Source organism: Bombus impatiens, unplaced genomic scaffold (assembly GCF_000188095.3).
Source record: "Bombus impatiens unplaced genomic scaffold, BIMP_2.2 scf_0191, whole genome shotgun sequence".
In the NCBI taxonomy this organism is placed as follows: Eukaryota; Metazoa; Arthropoda; class Insecta; order Hymenoptera; family Apidae; genus Bombus; species Bombus impatiens.
In genome coordinates, this window is record NT_176610.1 from 52,481 (window position 1) to 70,913 (window position 18,433).

At 31.4% G+C, this 18,433-nt stretch overlaps 1 protein-coding gene across 1 annotated transcript in view; it reads left to right on the forward strand.

Moving 5' to 3' along the window:
- The first annotated feature begins 7,351 nt into the window (after nt 1-7,351).
- The window catches only part of LOC100744887 (trichohyalin), a 143,812-nt gene continuing 132,730 nt past the window's right edge, over nt 7,352-18,433 (forward strand). The window contains exon 1 of the mRNA XM_003487640.4: nt 7,352-7,679. The gene's annotated coding sequence lies outside the window, so the exon portion shown is untranslated. The remainder of the gene's footprint in view (nt 7,680-18,433) is intronic.

The following is an 18,433-nucleotide window of genomic DNA, read 5'->3' on the forward strand; positions in this document are numbered from 1 at the left end:
AACGAACGAAGGAACGAACGAACGAAGGAACGAACGAACGAACGAAGGAACGAACGAACGAAGGAACGAACGAACGAAATTGTTTCTTATACAGGAGGCGTCATGAGAAACGAACGATTTTTAAATAAACATTCCTTCGTTAATTTTTAGCGTAAAATTAATTTATTGTTACGAAATGATACGTTATTACATGCCATTTTAGAATAGAACTCTAATTTTAAACATTAAGCTTCAAATTTTAGAAGAACAGCCCGCCTGTATAAACGGTGGTCCCACCTTGTTGAAATCATTTTGTTTGTTAATCCTTCACCTCTGCAGTTCTGGTTTCAAGAAATTGTTGGTCATATTGATTGAGCCGAGTTTACGGTCGTGGCGATTCCGTTTTTCTCAAAAAAAGTACGAGCCAATATTGCCAAATCCACCAATAGCACACCAAAACCGTCACTTTTGGGTGGTACAACGGTGTTTCATTCACTTCATAGGGATTTTGTGGAGCCCATTACCGGAAGTTCTGTTTATTTACTGAATGTAAAATCTACTTCATCACTCATCATGATGGTCGCGTCCTCGCGTTCTTCGGTAACTTCGAGCATTAGCTCGGCGGAGACTCAATGTTACTGATAATCCTTTTCCTATTTGCTCATTACTCAATTCAGCAGCATGTCGCCAAGCAGAACAAGTTGGACTCCTTATGACGACTTCTTCCACTCTTTTCACGTTCTTCAGTATCCTTGCAGTTGCTACAGGACTAGGTGGTTTCTTCTTCATTACTGTTCCTCTTGTTCGAAAAAATGTGACCCACTTTGAGATGGTATTGCGATTTGCGAATGTCCCCATAACGACCAATATTGAAACGGCAACGAGAGTCGCTGAGTTTCAATAACTGACTCGCCACTTTTTGCGAAACTATCGTATACAAATCTCGATGCTTTAATGTCCATAGCGACATGATAACAAATGAAATAGCATAACCTGACGCGTTATATGCCCTGCCCCACTCAAGCCCCTACCCCCACTACCTGCTTCGTAATATTCATTTGAAAATCGTCCGTTTCCCGCGACGCACCCTGTACAAATAACAGGGACATGTCCTGGAATAATATCCCTGTGGCTAGACTGCGGATTTTTATGCATCTGTAATAAATTTAAAGGTGCAAAATTTCACAGGTCACATATAGTACACAAAAATATACAAGATATTGAACGTGGAATATTTTCTATAATTCTTAGTGAATGAAATAACTTTCTATGTAGATCCCATTTCTTTAATTTTGTTCCCATGAATATCAAATTGTATAAACATCTGCAATTGACTTATAGCAACGAAAACATAACAACGCCTAACCAAGCGCCAGCATTGTTAATAAAAAATCAAACGTCATCGTTAATATATAAAGAAAAGAGAAACACTGTCGACCCATTAGATACAATTGATTTGCCAACTACTAGAGCTAAAACAAAAAGACCACTTTGTTACTTGGAAGCCATATTTACAAACCATATATCAACAAATTTATTCATAACTATAATAAAAAAAAAACATCCGCCACCAAACGCAAACAAGAAAAATTAACCCCTTGAACCATCAAAAGCCTCAATTTAGATCTTGCTGACTCTGCAAAGAATCAAAAGTGTAGACACAAACTTAAGGCCAAATCCCTAAAGCTCAATAGCAAATATAGGCACTACAATAAAATTTAAGCAGATGCCTTAAAACAAAACTTTCCTATTCAGACGTCTATTGTCTAAGTCAAAGAGTACATAATCCACGATGCTCAAAAACTTATCTAAAAGAACGACCTTCAAGATCGCGCTATCTACACAAACTTCATGAGTGTAATTCAGAGATTGCCAAATTCAGTCAAAAGAAACAAAAATGATACCATCAAAAATATATTTACAATTTATTCCTAGCTCGTTAATATGAACAAAAATATACCATTATCTGGGTATTCTCCCATCAAGGAACTATCGGCAATGAAAAAGCAGACACTAACTCTAAAGAAACAATTCTTTCCTCCAAATGGAGCAGAGGTCCCTATCGCTTATTAGGGATTCGTAAACTATGCAGAATTCAATATCAGAGAAGAATGTAAGCGGTTGTGGATCGCATCTGACAGAGTAAGAATCCATAGCACAGTCAAGGATTTTCACCAACAAATCCTGAACTGCAACGTGAACAAGAAAGAGAAAATACTGTCTGTTCTGAGGACACAGGACAGACTAGAATCACGCATAAACACTTACTCAAAAGCGGAACTATCCTGTTACAGCTGTCATACCCCATTCATCTCCGTAACAGTATAGTATCTCCTATACGAATAAGGAAAGTTTAAATTACAAAGGTGTCAACACGAGATTAATCCGGACAGTGCTATGATCATCCACAAACATACAAAAAATACCATCGAATCCCTGACCGACTCAAATCTATACTACAAAATATGAACGCCAAACGCACAAGATCCAGTCGCTAATGGCATGGCTGTTGTGTTGATGCGATGTTAAATCTTTATATAAAATGAAAATCTCAGAATGAGTTTAATTACAGTTCATAGATACTGTTTCATTCTACGCTATGAGGATAGTTTTACCTTTCATAGACTAAGTCGATGATAAATTTCTGAAATAGTCGTTATATATAACGTAATATGATATATTGTGTATTGCTTAAACAGATCTCCAGATTCCATTCCGCACATGTAATACAAAAGAGATTAATAACTATAACCAATAAAATAGAAAGAACATTTTACGTATTATATGTATTTAGCTTCAAAATGCAACATAAAATCATATGTTTCAATCTTATTTGAATTATTATTACATTTTTATAGTCATCATCTAAGAATAATCTTTAAATTTATATTAGTTCACAATCTTGTATATTCTATCGCAATACGTTCTAATATGGTTTAATAAATTAATATTCCAATGCATTTTAATAAGTAATAGTGGAATTTAATATGTCGAGCCGAATGACGATGAAACATATTTCTAGATATTACAACAAATAACGATACGATTTAATAATCTAAATCTTAAAATACATATAGTGGAAAGTATTTAAAATAAATGTGTGTAAAAACACATAAATTGTCAACTATTTAGTATATAAACTACATCCATAATAATTAAGATAATGGAAAATACGAAAAGCAATAATTAACAAGCTCATTTATTCATCGTCTGTTGCGAGCAATTCGTGACAATAAAGCATACTAGAGCGTACTTGTAAGGAATGAATCAATAGAAGCTGATACAACTACATCGAACTGATATTTCATATTTATACCGGTGAATTTTGTGCTGAAAGTTGTACCGTATAGTTTGACGGCACTGAGATAGCTAGAACCGAGATTTGTTAAACAAACTTTCCCACGCAAGATGACGCATGGGAGGAAACAGACGAGCAGCAACGAACTTTTTTATGTCGGAAAGGAGATAACCACTGTAACGTGCAAATGTCTGCACTGGAACAATCTAGATACGCGAGTCGTACCGCCATTCATAAAAGAGACGCTTCAAATCCTCCAAATAGAAAAATGGTAACTTATATATAACTTTTTAATCTTTCTCAGATTGATATTGGATTTTTATAAATTTATTTATATCAAAAATTTGATATTTTGAAATAATTTTTATAAAGTTGATGTTCAATCATAAGTCTTATAGATACACAAATAAATTTTAACCCTTCGAAGCTGTAACAAAATAACAAAGAATTCAGCATTAACGATTTAGAAAATAACTATCTTTTTGTCCAAGATTTCCTGCCCTCTTAATATATCAGCATGTTTAAGCATTTGTTGAAAATATAATAGTAAATGGTGCATTGTTATTTATATAAGTCACCTAACATCTTGTACGATCGATTATAGATTTTCAAGATATAAATAGAAGTACTACGTATTATTACTGCATATTATTGTTTATATAAAATTCGTAAATTCCACAAATTTTTAGTGTCAGATGTTATATCTCTTTTTCTTTATACAATAAACATTTCAATAAATTTGATCAATGTTAGTATTCTTACTCTATTAGATCGAACCCTACGATATAATATTAAATGTAATTTTATAGAATATAATTTACTAAAAATATGCATACTTTGTATTTACGTTATTCTCGCGTGGATACACATGTTGCATAAAACATTTCAATATAAATGTTATCTCATTATTTTATTTGCGTTTTCATTTCATCGTTGTATCCTTAAATCATTTTCATTCACAATATTAACCTTCATAAATGTATTTCCATATTGCATATAATTTCCGCACTTCGATTGATATTTCCAACTGTTTTATAATTTAACGATAAAAATTGGCTCACGAGCGTGTTTCAGATTTCTTGCTCAGTATGTTTATTATGTTTATGCATCTCGTTGAATGCAAGTTTACATTTTACTCATGTTGTGCCGTCATTCACGACGAGTATCGTGAAACATAAACACCACTATACATACTGATATACGAGTTTTACGTTTTATTTTTAGTCAGATCGTTTTAAGCTTATCTCTGCTTGTTAAAGTGTTAACGTTGTTCAATTATATATTCACGAAGCAGCTGAAAACTTTAATGGTCTTCATAGAACTGACGTAATTAAACGTATATACATACATACTTTGTACTTAAATGCAAAGTTTACCCCAATCGTGTTTTATACTTTTTCAAATTACTCTTATAATTCTTTCATTCCCCTAAATCTTACCAATTCGCAAATATCACGGCTATATCAAATTTTCGATTACTTCACATTAAAGTTCTACAAAAAAAGGTCAACTTTTCCTTAAACTACTTTTTAATTTTTATAAAGTGTTAGGAGTATGGAATGTGAAAATTAAAAATTTTTATGCAATTAATTTAATTTTTAAATCATAAAACTAATATTTTAATAGGAAATTTTTGTTTGAGAGTGTATAGGTAATTTTAATTTATGATTAATTTGTATTAAGGAAATATATATAATAGATATAATATATATAATTAAATTATTTTTATTTGTAAATATTACAACTATGAACATGTTTGAATTTAAGCAATATTTTTCAAACGCTATGAAACTTAAGCAATAATTTGATCTCAACCATTAATAATCTACTATAATGATCAATGTAATTGTAAACAATTAATTAACAACGAAAAAATACATGAAACAACAAAATGAAGAAATATTTATTGTTACATAAAACAATAAAATAAAGTTAATTAAAAGAAGCATTTGATTTAATTAATGTCTGTGGATCGTCAAATATTGCGATGTTTTTGGAATTTTAATAAGTGATTATTGTAAAAGTGGTTATCGATTTCAATGGCTCTGCTTATTAACTTGTTACGAATTACCTTTTGGAGTTACGTGTCGCAGCTATCGTATATCTGAGAACATCTATACGCGATATGTATAACGAGTTAAACTCGACTTCAAACTTTGATAATTACGCACATATAGGAAATATTACACTATCGTAATATTTCAACGTAATATTTTGCGATGTACCATTACATTCATTGCTATGTGATTATAAAGACATCATTAAAAACGATAAACAGGAACTATTATGAAATAAATATTTACACGCATAATATTATAATATTTTTGTAATAGAATTTCTAATATTTTGTGCAACAAAATGTATTAATTACTACATAAGTTTTTATTCTGTTTTCGTAATTTTTCTTACGTGTATGGAAACATTGTGAGTTTGATTAATATTTGTTCCTTAGGTACATTATAAAAAATGCTCATTTTTCAACTATGTATACTATAATATAAATAAATGAACGATATTGATACAGAAATATTAACTTTACAATATTTTCTAAAACTACATGACTTAACAATTAATGTATATTTTTTAATTCGGACTATTCTAAAATTTTATTAACTTTTTTCGGTATTAAGCATAATGAACATCTTATAATTATAAACGGATTATTACAAAAATTCAAAATCTTACAATTAAAGAAAGAAGGAGAACATTTTTATGTTTTTAATTTCTAAACGGTTATTTTTAATTCAATAATTATAATCCCAATATAACCACAGCAGTTAATATTTATTATAATATTTTAAAAACTGTCACTTCATCATTTTATATCTTTTTAAACACACCTATTTTTAAGCGTATCCATTTTTCTCATTCAACCAACATTAATTATGACTGATAGGTAGTAATCACTTCAAATTTTTTATTTGATCAATTGATTGTTTAATTCTTATTATTATACGAAATCGCCAAAATAAAATTATTGTTCAATTACTGAAGTAGTCAGTCGACAATTATTAACTTGTAATTTTGAAATTTCATTAAAATTCAATTTGATGTACACAAATGTTTAAGTACTATTTATACTATTATATTATTATATTATTATTTATATTTTATTTATATGTATATTTTTATATATTTATATATTATTATATATTATTTATACTAGTTATACTATTTAAGTATTATGTTAAATACCACACTTATATGATATGTACTGTATGTACACAACTCATGTCTCACTTCGTGTTTACATGTAACACTAGAGTAATAAAAATGCACCGATCATAAGTCAGTTGTAAAGCCTGTTCGTTTCTTATTTATTTGAAAATATTTGAAATGTTAGGGATAATTATGTATTCTTAAATACTAGTTGTGCGAAAGAATTAACAATTAAATGCCTATTTTAATTATCAGTTGGGATCATATATTGTTAATAGCGATTGATAATGAAATACTTCGAGTGCAATCTCCTAACAACGCTGAACATAATATTCTGTGAGTATTCTATAAAATGTATTAATCCTATTATGACCTTCGAATTTGTGTCTCCCAAAAAAATAAAAAACATCACTAGTTTTGAACGTGACTCAAAGACAATAGGATTAATATCTTACAACGAAATTATGCTTTAACTTTAACCAATCTAAATAAAATTATCAACACCAATATAATATTCCACCAAACATGAAACAACAAATGAAAGAAAATATACCAAAATGTACCGACTCAAAGACAAAGATATTCATCAACAGACGATAGAAACAGCTGCGAGGTCTTTGACTCTAATTCTAGTAACGATTCCTATGTCGAAACTGACCTATCTCTCGCTCAAACAATATTATTCTAAATCATCGGGTACCAAGCCGATCTCGCAAGATTTTGGATTAAATTAAGATTAAAGGAGAGTATCAAAGGCGAAAGACGACTCTTCTCGCGGGAGCTGATGATCTCGCGCTTTCGAGCGAATGTATGACACAGTGTGTAGAATGTTGCTCGCACACGGACCTGGCGGGGGAATCAGCTAGCTGGCAGGGGAATAATAACGAGCCGGACGACACGGAGCGAAGTCAGAGAGCGGACGAGGCTTTATAAATCTCGAGGATGTTCGCCGGTGCCGAACCAGTGACACCTCGACTGCGATCGATCGTACTGGTACTGCCGATTCGACGAATTCGCACGATATCCACGTGCTCGTCGCGAACCAATTCGCGAGTGTTCAGTTTCGTCAACATACGGCAGACAAAGTTTTCCAAGAAGCTTAATACATGTTATAGAGTGCTTGAAAAAAGAAATATATAAACCAAGAACGTGCAACAGAGAAAATCTTGTGGATACAACTAGTTTCGATCAGAAGAGTATCAGCGAGGATCGATCTATCTCGAGAAGCTACTTCGTCGTAAACGTAAGTGATCGATTTTGTAGAATATCTTCTTAGAATAAGGAATATTTGATTTTACTTAGAAATTTGCTAGTGTCGTTTAGATGATTTAAAAAAAAAACTTGATTAATGAATGGAGGGCATACGGGAAAAATATGATATATCCCTTTTTGTTAACTTTTTAACTTGTATATCACTTGTGACGACTAAGAAAGAGTATTTTAAATAAGAGATACTTGGAAAAGTGAGTAACTTGATAGATTCGAAGATATGAATCATTGAAAATAGATAACGATAATTTTCAATACGAAAGTAGATAACGAAAGATTTCTATGATTTTTTTAATATGATTGAAATCTATTAGGGCATAGAGTCTCGTTATAAAAATATGTATATTCTATCTTAAAAACTATGATTAGTATTTTTTCAAACTTGAATGTATAAGTGTCTATACTATTATATTGTTGCGTTTATTATTGAATGGAAAATGTGGTTTGAAAAGCTTAATGAAATAGCATTTAAGAAAAGAATCGTTTTACCTACTAAATATTATAGTGTATAATAGTATAGTTCTATATTTCACGATATTTCTTTTATTTTATAAATATCCGCAGTTTATTAATAAATGTTAGTATCGGAGACTGTTCTGTCAGATCATGTTTAATATCTTCTTTCATTAGTTTCATAGTGAATTAAATGTTTTTACTGAAATGTTGGATGTATTATGTAAATTTGTAGAATGAATATCCAGTCATTTTATACGTACTTTCAAACAATCAATATGTTCTATTTAGAATGTACTACATAATGAATTCATATTAAATTACAAAGATATAATAGTTTTAAATGGTCATGGAGAGTGTTTTATTTAGAATTCGACACATAATGAGGTAATATGAAATTAAGAAATAATAACTTTTAATGAAATATATAAATAAAATTTACTTATATTTTATTTATCTTCCATTTATGTTTTAGTATACTTCGCACTGATTAGAGTTTATACTTAAAATATCATAGATCCTTAAGAAGTATTGATTGTACTATGAAATTTTGCGCGTAGAATATTTTACAAACATACTAGAGATATCAAGTCATTGAGTATCAAAGTCTTAAGCTTAGAGCTAAGAGTATCGATATAAGTTAGAAATAAACAAAAATAATCAATTGTATCTAATGTACGGTTACGTACATTTCATAGTGTGTATATGATATTTCGTTTACAAAAAAAAAAAAAAAGAATAATGCCAGGAAATCACATAATTCGTGAAAGATGATGCAACATTCACGAGATAGTAGTAGTCAGTAGATATATCAGTAAGTATTTACTTAGAAGGTTGTTTGTAGTTTCATTAATGGTTCCATTCATCTATCGTTTTATTGAATAGAAATGATAGTATACTATCGTGTATTTATCGATAAGTAGAGAACATTTCATAGATATAAGTACTTCTTTCATTTATTTTTGTTCGATATCATTTTACACAGATTAATATTAGATTAATTAAATAATCCGCAATTATTATATTTACCAATAAGTATAATTATTCGCAAGTTTTTGAACTTTAAAGGAAAATAGATATTTTCCTGCGTTTTATTTCAAATAATTATCTATTGTTCTTAAGTGATTGTCTTTGAAATATGACGAAAATATACATAAGAGGAATACATATCAGGGACATAGAGTTAAGTTACACACATGAAAGATAATTTACTGGGGTGATTATATTTGAAAATATTTAATATGTCTATCATACATTCTTTGTATATATCAAGATAATTATATTAAAATTATAAATATAGGCTAATGAATAATAGTTGTAATTGTAATTTGGAAATCTTCTTTTTATGTTATTTTGTATTCTGGTAAAAAATTCTCTTTCTAAATTATTTCATTAAAACGTGCTCTTTTCACACATATGTACATATATAAAATCCTTATCTTTAAAATAGTACAATCCTATTTTGTTGAAAATTTTCTTGCAAAACAATTCTAAAAGGAGTTAATGAAATCTGTTAGTAACTCTATTATGTCATTCATTACTTCTGCAATCTTACTTAAGTGATAAAAAATTAACCGTTGAATATAAAATATTCATTAATGTCAGTATCAATCATCCATATGTAAATGAGATCTTTTCCGGTTAGTTAGTGTCCATAGCTTCCATAATTTCTATAACTTTAAAATAGTAGTTTCAAAGTTTTCAAGGAAACATAAATGATTTATTTATATATAACTACTCTTCGTTTCTAAGTTCTTGATTATAGAGTTAATGATACTTGGAAAAACTATATTAAATGCTTGTGTCATTTTGAGAAATTTGTGTTATGTATCGTGAAATTCAAGACTTAAATTGCTTGGTATTTCAAATATTATTTCAGTATGTCATCGGCGAAATAAATTTAAAAAAGTAATAACAATACAGGCATGGACATTTTCCCTAGTTATATACTGTTTTATTTTTTCAAATTTATTTTTAAACTTTTTCAAAGAACGCCTTCATAATAGAATAGTGCATGGATTATTTTGTATGAATTAAGACGATATATAACTCGCAAAAGTATTGAAAAGGAATGTTATTGATAATTTTCGTGACTTCATCTATTACAGCACATTTAAATGAATATAAACAATTTTGTTTTTTAAAAAGAAATATACGTGGGATTGTAGTGCATCGTCTTGTAGTTACTGTACGGGAACGTAACTTTCTTTTAAGCTAAGCTACAAAGAAAGATACATAAAAACAGAGCTAACTCCTAAATTAATTGACAATAGCAATTTTTTGTATGAATTTTGTAGTATATTGTTTCAATTCATATAAAAAAGTTTATACAAAATCAATTAAGTAATATTCGTTATTAATTACTTAAATAATTTAAGAAATTCTTGATCTAAATTATATAACATATTTTCAATTTATTACGAAATATGGAATGATTACAATTAATTTAAGGAAGTTGGGTCAATCTAAAAGGAAACATATAATTAAATATCAGTTGTTCGACTGCTGTTAAGAATCATTAATGGCATTTCAGTCTAACGACATACTGCTTAATTATTACCTCTTTTTGTGTCAGAAGAGCGATATGAGTCACCTAATTAGAACGCATCATATTTTTTGTTAGGTAAAAGAATTATACCAAACTTTACTCTGTCGTCATTATAATCAGAATAATTATGATATATTTGCGAAGTGTACTTGTATAGTTTTCTCAGTGAAATGACTTTTTTTTTTAATTAAAATTTCTTATATTTTGCGTGTGGAAAATAACATAATAAAATAATAAACGTGGAGTTCAATTTTTCTAATATTTTAAAAAAACATTTATATTTATTTTATAATTTATATGTAAAATATAAGTATATAAATCATAATTCACATTCAAAATATTAAAAAAATTAAAGAAAAAAAGTTAGACATGTATAAATAGCATTTGACATAGTAAAATATGCAATAATATACATTCTTATCAATAAGTCACAGAAATTCCCGTCTAATTAAAATTAGCAAGTCTCGCTAATTTGAAATCTTAAACTGTAATTAAATCTTTAGAATATGGTATAATTTAATTTTTCTAACAATAGACCTGGTTAATCAGAATCAATTTCACTTGGTAATTGCAATACTCATTTATGCTTATTTTAGGTGTATTAACTGTAAATAAATGTACTATGACTTATACTCCTCATGTGTCACTAATAAAGTATACAAGAAAAATGACTCGTACTTGTATTACGTGATCGCAATGCTTATACATCTCAAATATAATACGTGTTTCGTTAACATACAGCAGTATATGAAACAGGAAAGAAAGAATATTCTTAAATAAAATATGGTTTCATTGTAAAGAAAAATATCTGAGTCTGCATGTGTAATATGTAATTAAGTTTTCCTTCTATAATATTTTTGTATTTTTAAACAAGTTAAGTAGACAATTTGGGCAGCTAAAAGCCAAATTAAAATAAACGCGAATTAATTCTGTGTGTACTCGATTTTATTAAAAGTACATAATGAAATTATTTTACTAATCATGTACACTAATTTGAACGTAAATTAAAAATCATAAAATTTTGGAAACTATAATAGATTTCAGAATGCAAAAATAAATCTTTTTGAAAATTATTTGTTAGTAATAATATAGGTAATGATGATTCGACCAACCATAAATATATTAAATAATAAAAATATCCCAAATATATATACAGCGTAATACAAAAATTCACAAAATACAGGACAGAAATAAATTTTCTTTAAATCGAAAATCTTCTCTCAGGAATTCTCTAAAAATATTTATTCAATTTTTAAGTCCTTGATTTATTTCGTTTCTATTTCTACTAAATTGAAGAAAAGGTACTTGATTTAAGAGAGAAAACAAATGATACTTGCCAATTTCGGAAACACCTAGAATTCTTGGTGCGTACATTTTAACGAAGAATACCATTTCACCACAAACATTCTTTCGGATCATGCTGAAAGCGTTGGAATTGCAGAGAACGAGCTTCGAGAGAGGATTTTAATCGGAGGTGACTGATTGCTGGCAGCTGCTGTTAATCAACATTTTATTCCTACCGATTAGGTTTCCCATTATTTTAGGGTGCAACAGTAAAATGACCTCTCAAATATCTTGAATTTATCTTGGAGTTTTATTCAAAACATATTGAATTTTATTTAATCTGTATTATTATAATATAATTCATTTAATTCTCTTGTATTCGATTTTGTCTGGTTGAGATTAATGTGAAAAAGTTTTGCGATTTACATATATGTGGGATTTTCCGACATATCCCTGATTGAATTGGATTGAATAATTCCCTGATTGAACAGGATTAAATAATCGATGTTGGAATTCTTTCAAGAAGCTTTGTTTTCGAGAAAAATAAATTAAAAAATTTTGTTATATGCATGTACTAGAATGATTCTTTATTAAACGTATAAACTATTTTCTTGAAAATAAAGCCTTAAACGGAAAAATTTTATTGTACATTTTCGATTTATTTTCACGTATACAATTGTCTCGTGTCGATTACTTAGATTTGTCCAGTTTGGAATTATCCATGTTCAACTATACTTGATAGGTTTTCAACCTCGACTTTCTCGAAAGCTAAGCCAAGAATGAAGAAATTTCATTCTATATATTTCTCTTATTTTTCCACAAGGAATTATATCATGCCCCTTTTTACATGTTATTCGGCTAGATCCTGTATATGTATATATATGACCATTCAAAATCAACATGCTGCCGACATTAACGTTACCCGATGTGCACCGCGAGGTCACATGAAGATGTTTCTCATAATGCTACTACTGAATGGAGCATCTGCTTCTTTATTATTCTCCGACGCAATAAATGACTCAAAATAAGATTTTTCTCTTCCCCCCCCCCACTGTCAAATCAATTTGCTAATTTATTATATGAGGGAGATCTCTCCATCCTATTCACGTAAGATATTATGGTTGCATTGTAAATTTTCAGTAGCACCCATTGGCAAGATTCTAGAGCTAACTGCACTGCTAGCAGTTCTTTATAGTTTACGTGACATCTTCTCTGTTTCTCGTTCCAAAAGTCGGAGATGTTATTGGAACCATCTGTTGCTCTCCAACTCGTGCTTCACACGTCCCCATAAATTTCCCTTTTACAGTCAGCTGTTCTGATACCCTTCTGCGCTACTGGCAACCTACTAACCCATCAAGCTAGGTCAGATAGAATAACTCTACAGGAATCTTTTTCTTATGGTCGAAGTTATTTGCTCTTAATGCTGGAATATTTTCCTTCTCTAGAAATCCGACGTATCATTAAACTATTATTTGTGCAAATTCTTAGGTTGACCGCGTCTTTTTAACCAAGAATAATCCTAAGTCGGTTTTAAATTTTTTCTATTTGCCTCCAGGTAGTTCGATACTGGTAATTAGATCTAAAAATTTACACCTATCGGTTGAAATTATACTACTTTTTTTTTCATTAATCAGGAAGTCTAAAGACTGCAGCAATTCTGTCGTCCTTGCGATATTCGTTTTACACGCCTCGTAACTGTCTAAGTAGACAATTGAACAGATTTTAGTACTTTTATAAAAATAGATGGACTTAACTTTAGACCGAAGGGTAGGCATGTGAATGGGGAAAATTTCCTAGTCATTACATATTGCAAGATAATGCAAGATATTGCAAGATAATTACTTTTTCTAACAGTCGTATACCCTCCATTTCAAAATGATCGGCTCGGATGAAGTTATTCAATTTCTTTAGATTTAGAATAAAAAGAAACAAACCATCTGGCTTTTGGCGTAGGAAGTAGCTGGGTAAGAACTGATGTTTTGCTCGCTCTGCATAGTTCTATTACTCCTTTCATTAAAAGCGAATTAATAGTTTGTTGAAATGTTTCGTGGTCTAACTGACCTAGTGTACCTTGGAATATCTTTTTCTGGATAACCTCTATCTCAAACCTTACCTTATATCCCTAAACACAATTTAAAACAGTTATATGACATTATTTCCTGCCAATGGTTTACCAGCTTTTGTACTTGTTGTTATTTCTATACTCAGAGGTAGGATCACAATAGTTATTATTTTATTGAATGGATAAATCTATCACACCGTTGTGAGCCAAAAAAACCTTTATTGCACGCGCTTACAAAAACTAGGGATAAAAATAAAAAAGCATCTTAAGCCAATCGATTAAATCTATCGATTGCAAGTAGGATTATCTTCTAGTTACTATTTCTTCTAACTAACGCATCTGCATATGGATGGCGAGCACGTATTCACGTTGTCATTTTCAACAGTACTTATATTTAATTTTGCATCCATCCTGATTTCTTTCGTTGCAGCTCTGGTATGGGGACATTTGATTTGTCAACTGAGTTTGATATTTGTTTCTGAATAACAATCTTGGTCTTGATTGAGATCGATGACGTGGGTCGTCCTGTGAGGGGTTCGCTTGATTGGGGAACAGTCTCCCTCACCGCAGCCTCATTGAATTTAAATCTTGTCTTGATGTCAGAGGTATCAGAAGCTTATTAGTGCTCGACTTCTTTATAGAGTTAGGTCATTGTCTTTTTCTATCGATGCTTTCTACTTCTCTTATTTTGTCTGATAGATTTTTTCTGAATAGAATTTACCTACTCCTGCTGTAATTAATGTGATTCTGGACTTCGTCTGCCTATAAATTATGTCCGCGACTAACTTTCAGCGCCGCTTAACTTCCCAATTAGAAACATTGTGTATGCTTCCTCTCTTTTCGATTAAGGCAGACATGGCTCAGTCAATAGTAGTCATGACTGATGCTGTAATTGTTGTCTCTTGTTCAACTTCAAGGAGATCAATGGGTTAACTTTCAATACTTCTAACCTCGCCAGACGTGGGTATTTCTCCGATAGAACCGGATTCCGTTTTGGCACCAGTATTTCCATCTATTGTGGATAGGGGCTGCCGTTTTTTATTAAATGTATTTGAGGCTAAAGGGCTTTTTCTTAGAATTTCTTCGAGCTCAGTGCCCAACGGTTCTTCTTTCGCGGTGTACCCATTGACGTTTTCGTTGTTTTGTACATTTTCCTTGTCATCTATAACACAGATATTCTTTTGTTTGAGACCTCAATATACGTCATGCGAGCGTATACTGTTCTGTATTATTATATTTTATGTGGTAATCTATCTCTTAACGAAGAGGGCAGAAAAACCCCAAATTCTCTCTAGCCTGTACAGGTACGTAGGATACCGTTCTTTCTTCTTCTTTTTTGTACTCTTTTTGTGTACATACCAAATGTCACGCGAGTGCCTGTGTGGTCGTCAATGCAGACAGGGGAGCTCTGTACTGTTCTGTACGCAGGTCATGCGAGCGTTCGTGTAGAATTCTCCTTAAGAGGGAGGAGGTGGGCACTCAACGCTGCTCGAGAATCGGAACACGTCTTCCGGTCTTTTCTTTTTTTCGATGAATGCTATAAAGAATGTTCAGAATTTCGTAATACTTTCTTTGAGATTTTTTATTCGCACTATGTCGATTTTCCCTTCTTCAACCTCGCTGCCCTCTACATCGTAATCTTCAGCTGATTTGCTATCGTTAGTGGCGTCATGATCTGTATCCGACCTGTTACTTCGCTATTTGATCTGTCGAATATCCATCTATTCCTGCCACTTTTTTAACTTTTTCCTCAGGATCTCTACCTCCACACTTTTTGTTTCTGTTTAGCCGTAACTAAAAAGCTTTCGCATACAGGAAGGGAAACAGGAATATCGTATTGACTCCAAGCACAACGAAAGAATATGAAACAGATGCGTAACATCTACTCAAGCCATATCAAATATATATACAGGGTGGTTGGTAACTGGCGGTACAAGCGGAAAGGGGGTGATTCTACGCGAAAAAAGAAGTCGAAAATATAGAATAAAAATTTTTCGTTCGAGGCTTTGTTTTCGAGAAAATCGACTTTGAATTTTCGCTCGATACGCGTGCACTTTATCACGTCTCGTTCTCACTGACGGATCTCACTGTAGATTTTTAAAAAAATTAAAAAAAAAATTTTTCAAATACGCGTGTACTAATATTTTCGAAATATTTTTCAGTACGCGTGTACTTTATCACGTCTCGTTATAACGGATCTCACTGTAGATCGTTGTCTCGATGGAAAAATTAAAAAAAAATTTTTATTCTATATTTTCGACTTTTTTTTTTTTTTATTCTATATTTTCGACTTCTTTTTTCGCGTAGAATAACCCCCTTTCCGCTTGTATCACCAGTTACCAACCACCCTGTATATGTACTACAATGGTTGCGGCTAACTTATTCATGCGTTGCCAATATTGGACCGGACAGTTAAGATTGTCGTTAAGATCGTTTGACTCTTGATTTTCGACTAACCATTTGTTCTGATTTGGAGATATATTTATGGTGTTGGTGAAGGTTTTTGTAGTTTTGGCATTGATCGTAACAATATCATTCTTTATATTGAGTGAATGCAAATTGCACAAAGGATCCGTTTGGCCACAATACGCGCGAAGTGTGGAGTTCGTAAATGTAGGAACATCTGCTTCGTTGGACAGTATTCCTATACGCCTCTTTGTTCACCACATTAAAATTTGTAAAAGATATTGGATTTGGAAAGTTTGTAGCACTTTAACATTTAATGTATTAGAAAAATTCGAAAGGAATTATTTACTGGAAATTCTTGTTAAAGTCTTCTGTGCAATTACGAAACGTTCAATTTGAAGAAAATACTGCTCATAGTTGGTTATCGAGCTTCACATGTCGACGAAGAGGAGACACATAATGTTCGTCTAAACTATTTCATCCATCTATTTCATTGAACATATTTCATTGGACATGATTCCATTATCACTTAATCTGATTCTTACCAAAGTTTTTTAATGACAACAAATTGAACACGTGAAAAATCTCCAAAATACTTAGAAGAATTAATTATTTTATAAAACGAAGCATTAACAGAAAAAATATTAATGAAGTAACTCAGAAATAACAAAAATGCACTGAAGAGGGAGATACATAAAAATTATTCAACAGTTCTATAAAAGTAATGCCTTTAGATTTCTTTTAAATCCAGCTATAAATTTTCCAAACATCCCAATCTTCACTTCATTTATTGAATTACAAACCAATTTTCACACATATTCCACACGTGAGCCAGCAGTCTCCCTTGAACCTCCCCAGCGATAACACTTCTGGCGTTGCATCACGTTTATTAAAAATACGATACGCGAATCATAGTCAACAATACCTTTGTAAGAAAGTACCTTTTCCTTCTTTCCTTCCCCAAAACTAATTTTTCAATCAATACATTCATGATCGGTCTCCAAACTCGTTAAAATTTCAATCTCTGGCCAAGCCATGGCAGTCGTGCCTACTGTACTTACTGCTAACTACAGCAGTAGTTAACTACAATTGCTAACTACATTTGTAGTGCTAACTACAATTGCTAACTACACTTTTCATAACGTTTAACATAATAAACGTAATATATTCATAAGAGACTTATAAAAATGTTCGGATTTATTGTATGTCTCAAATTATTATTTTGATTTTTGAAATATATAAATTTTAATAATGCGCCAATTTTATGACCTCAATATGTCTTTTCCACCAATCTGTTGTAATTCGCTATACATGCAGTTAAACTATGAAGAACAGATTGCGTTGTAGGCGAACGGTTGCCACGAGTCTCATGGCGTCTGTTCGTTCCCAAAAGATTTGCAGCATGCAGGACAGGATTACGAGTGGAGAAAGCCCGGCACGAACGTGGCTGCCGTCGCATCGATCGTGGCAAATTGGATTGCCGCTAAAACGCTGGGGCTATCTTACGGTTTACGGGATATAGTGTTTAGTGCCACTGGGAGCGGTACAAAGTTCGGTAACGAGAGTGAATTTTGACGTTCCAACGGCCCGGCGTGCATCTTCTCCGTCAGCGGAGGGAACTTAATTATTAGCCACGGAATATGGCACCGGTCGTTTATCGTGATTAACGAAAGTCATCGTGGCCTAACGAGACCACGGGAGACCTTGAATCACGTGTGCGTGAGTCAGTTGTGCTTACTGAACCGAATCAATTGTGAGTACCATTATGATATATAATTTGTGGTAGAAATATAGCGAAATTGTGAAGTATGCAAGGTGTTACATAATTAATTCTTTCCGGCATGGTCGGAATATTATTCGAAATAAAAAATGGTATGCGAGCAGTTTCAAGAAGTTGGAATCAAACTTGAGGAGTATGCAGTACTCACCAAAGCAAATAAATATGTCTTGATAAATATGGATGCAGATATCACTA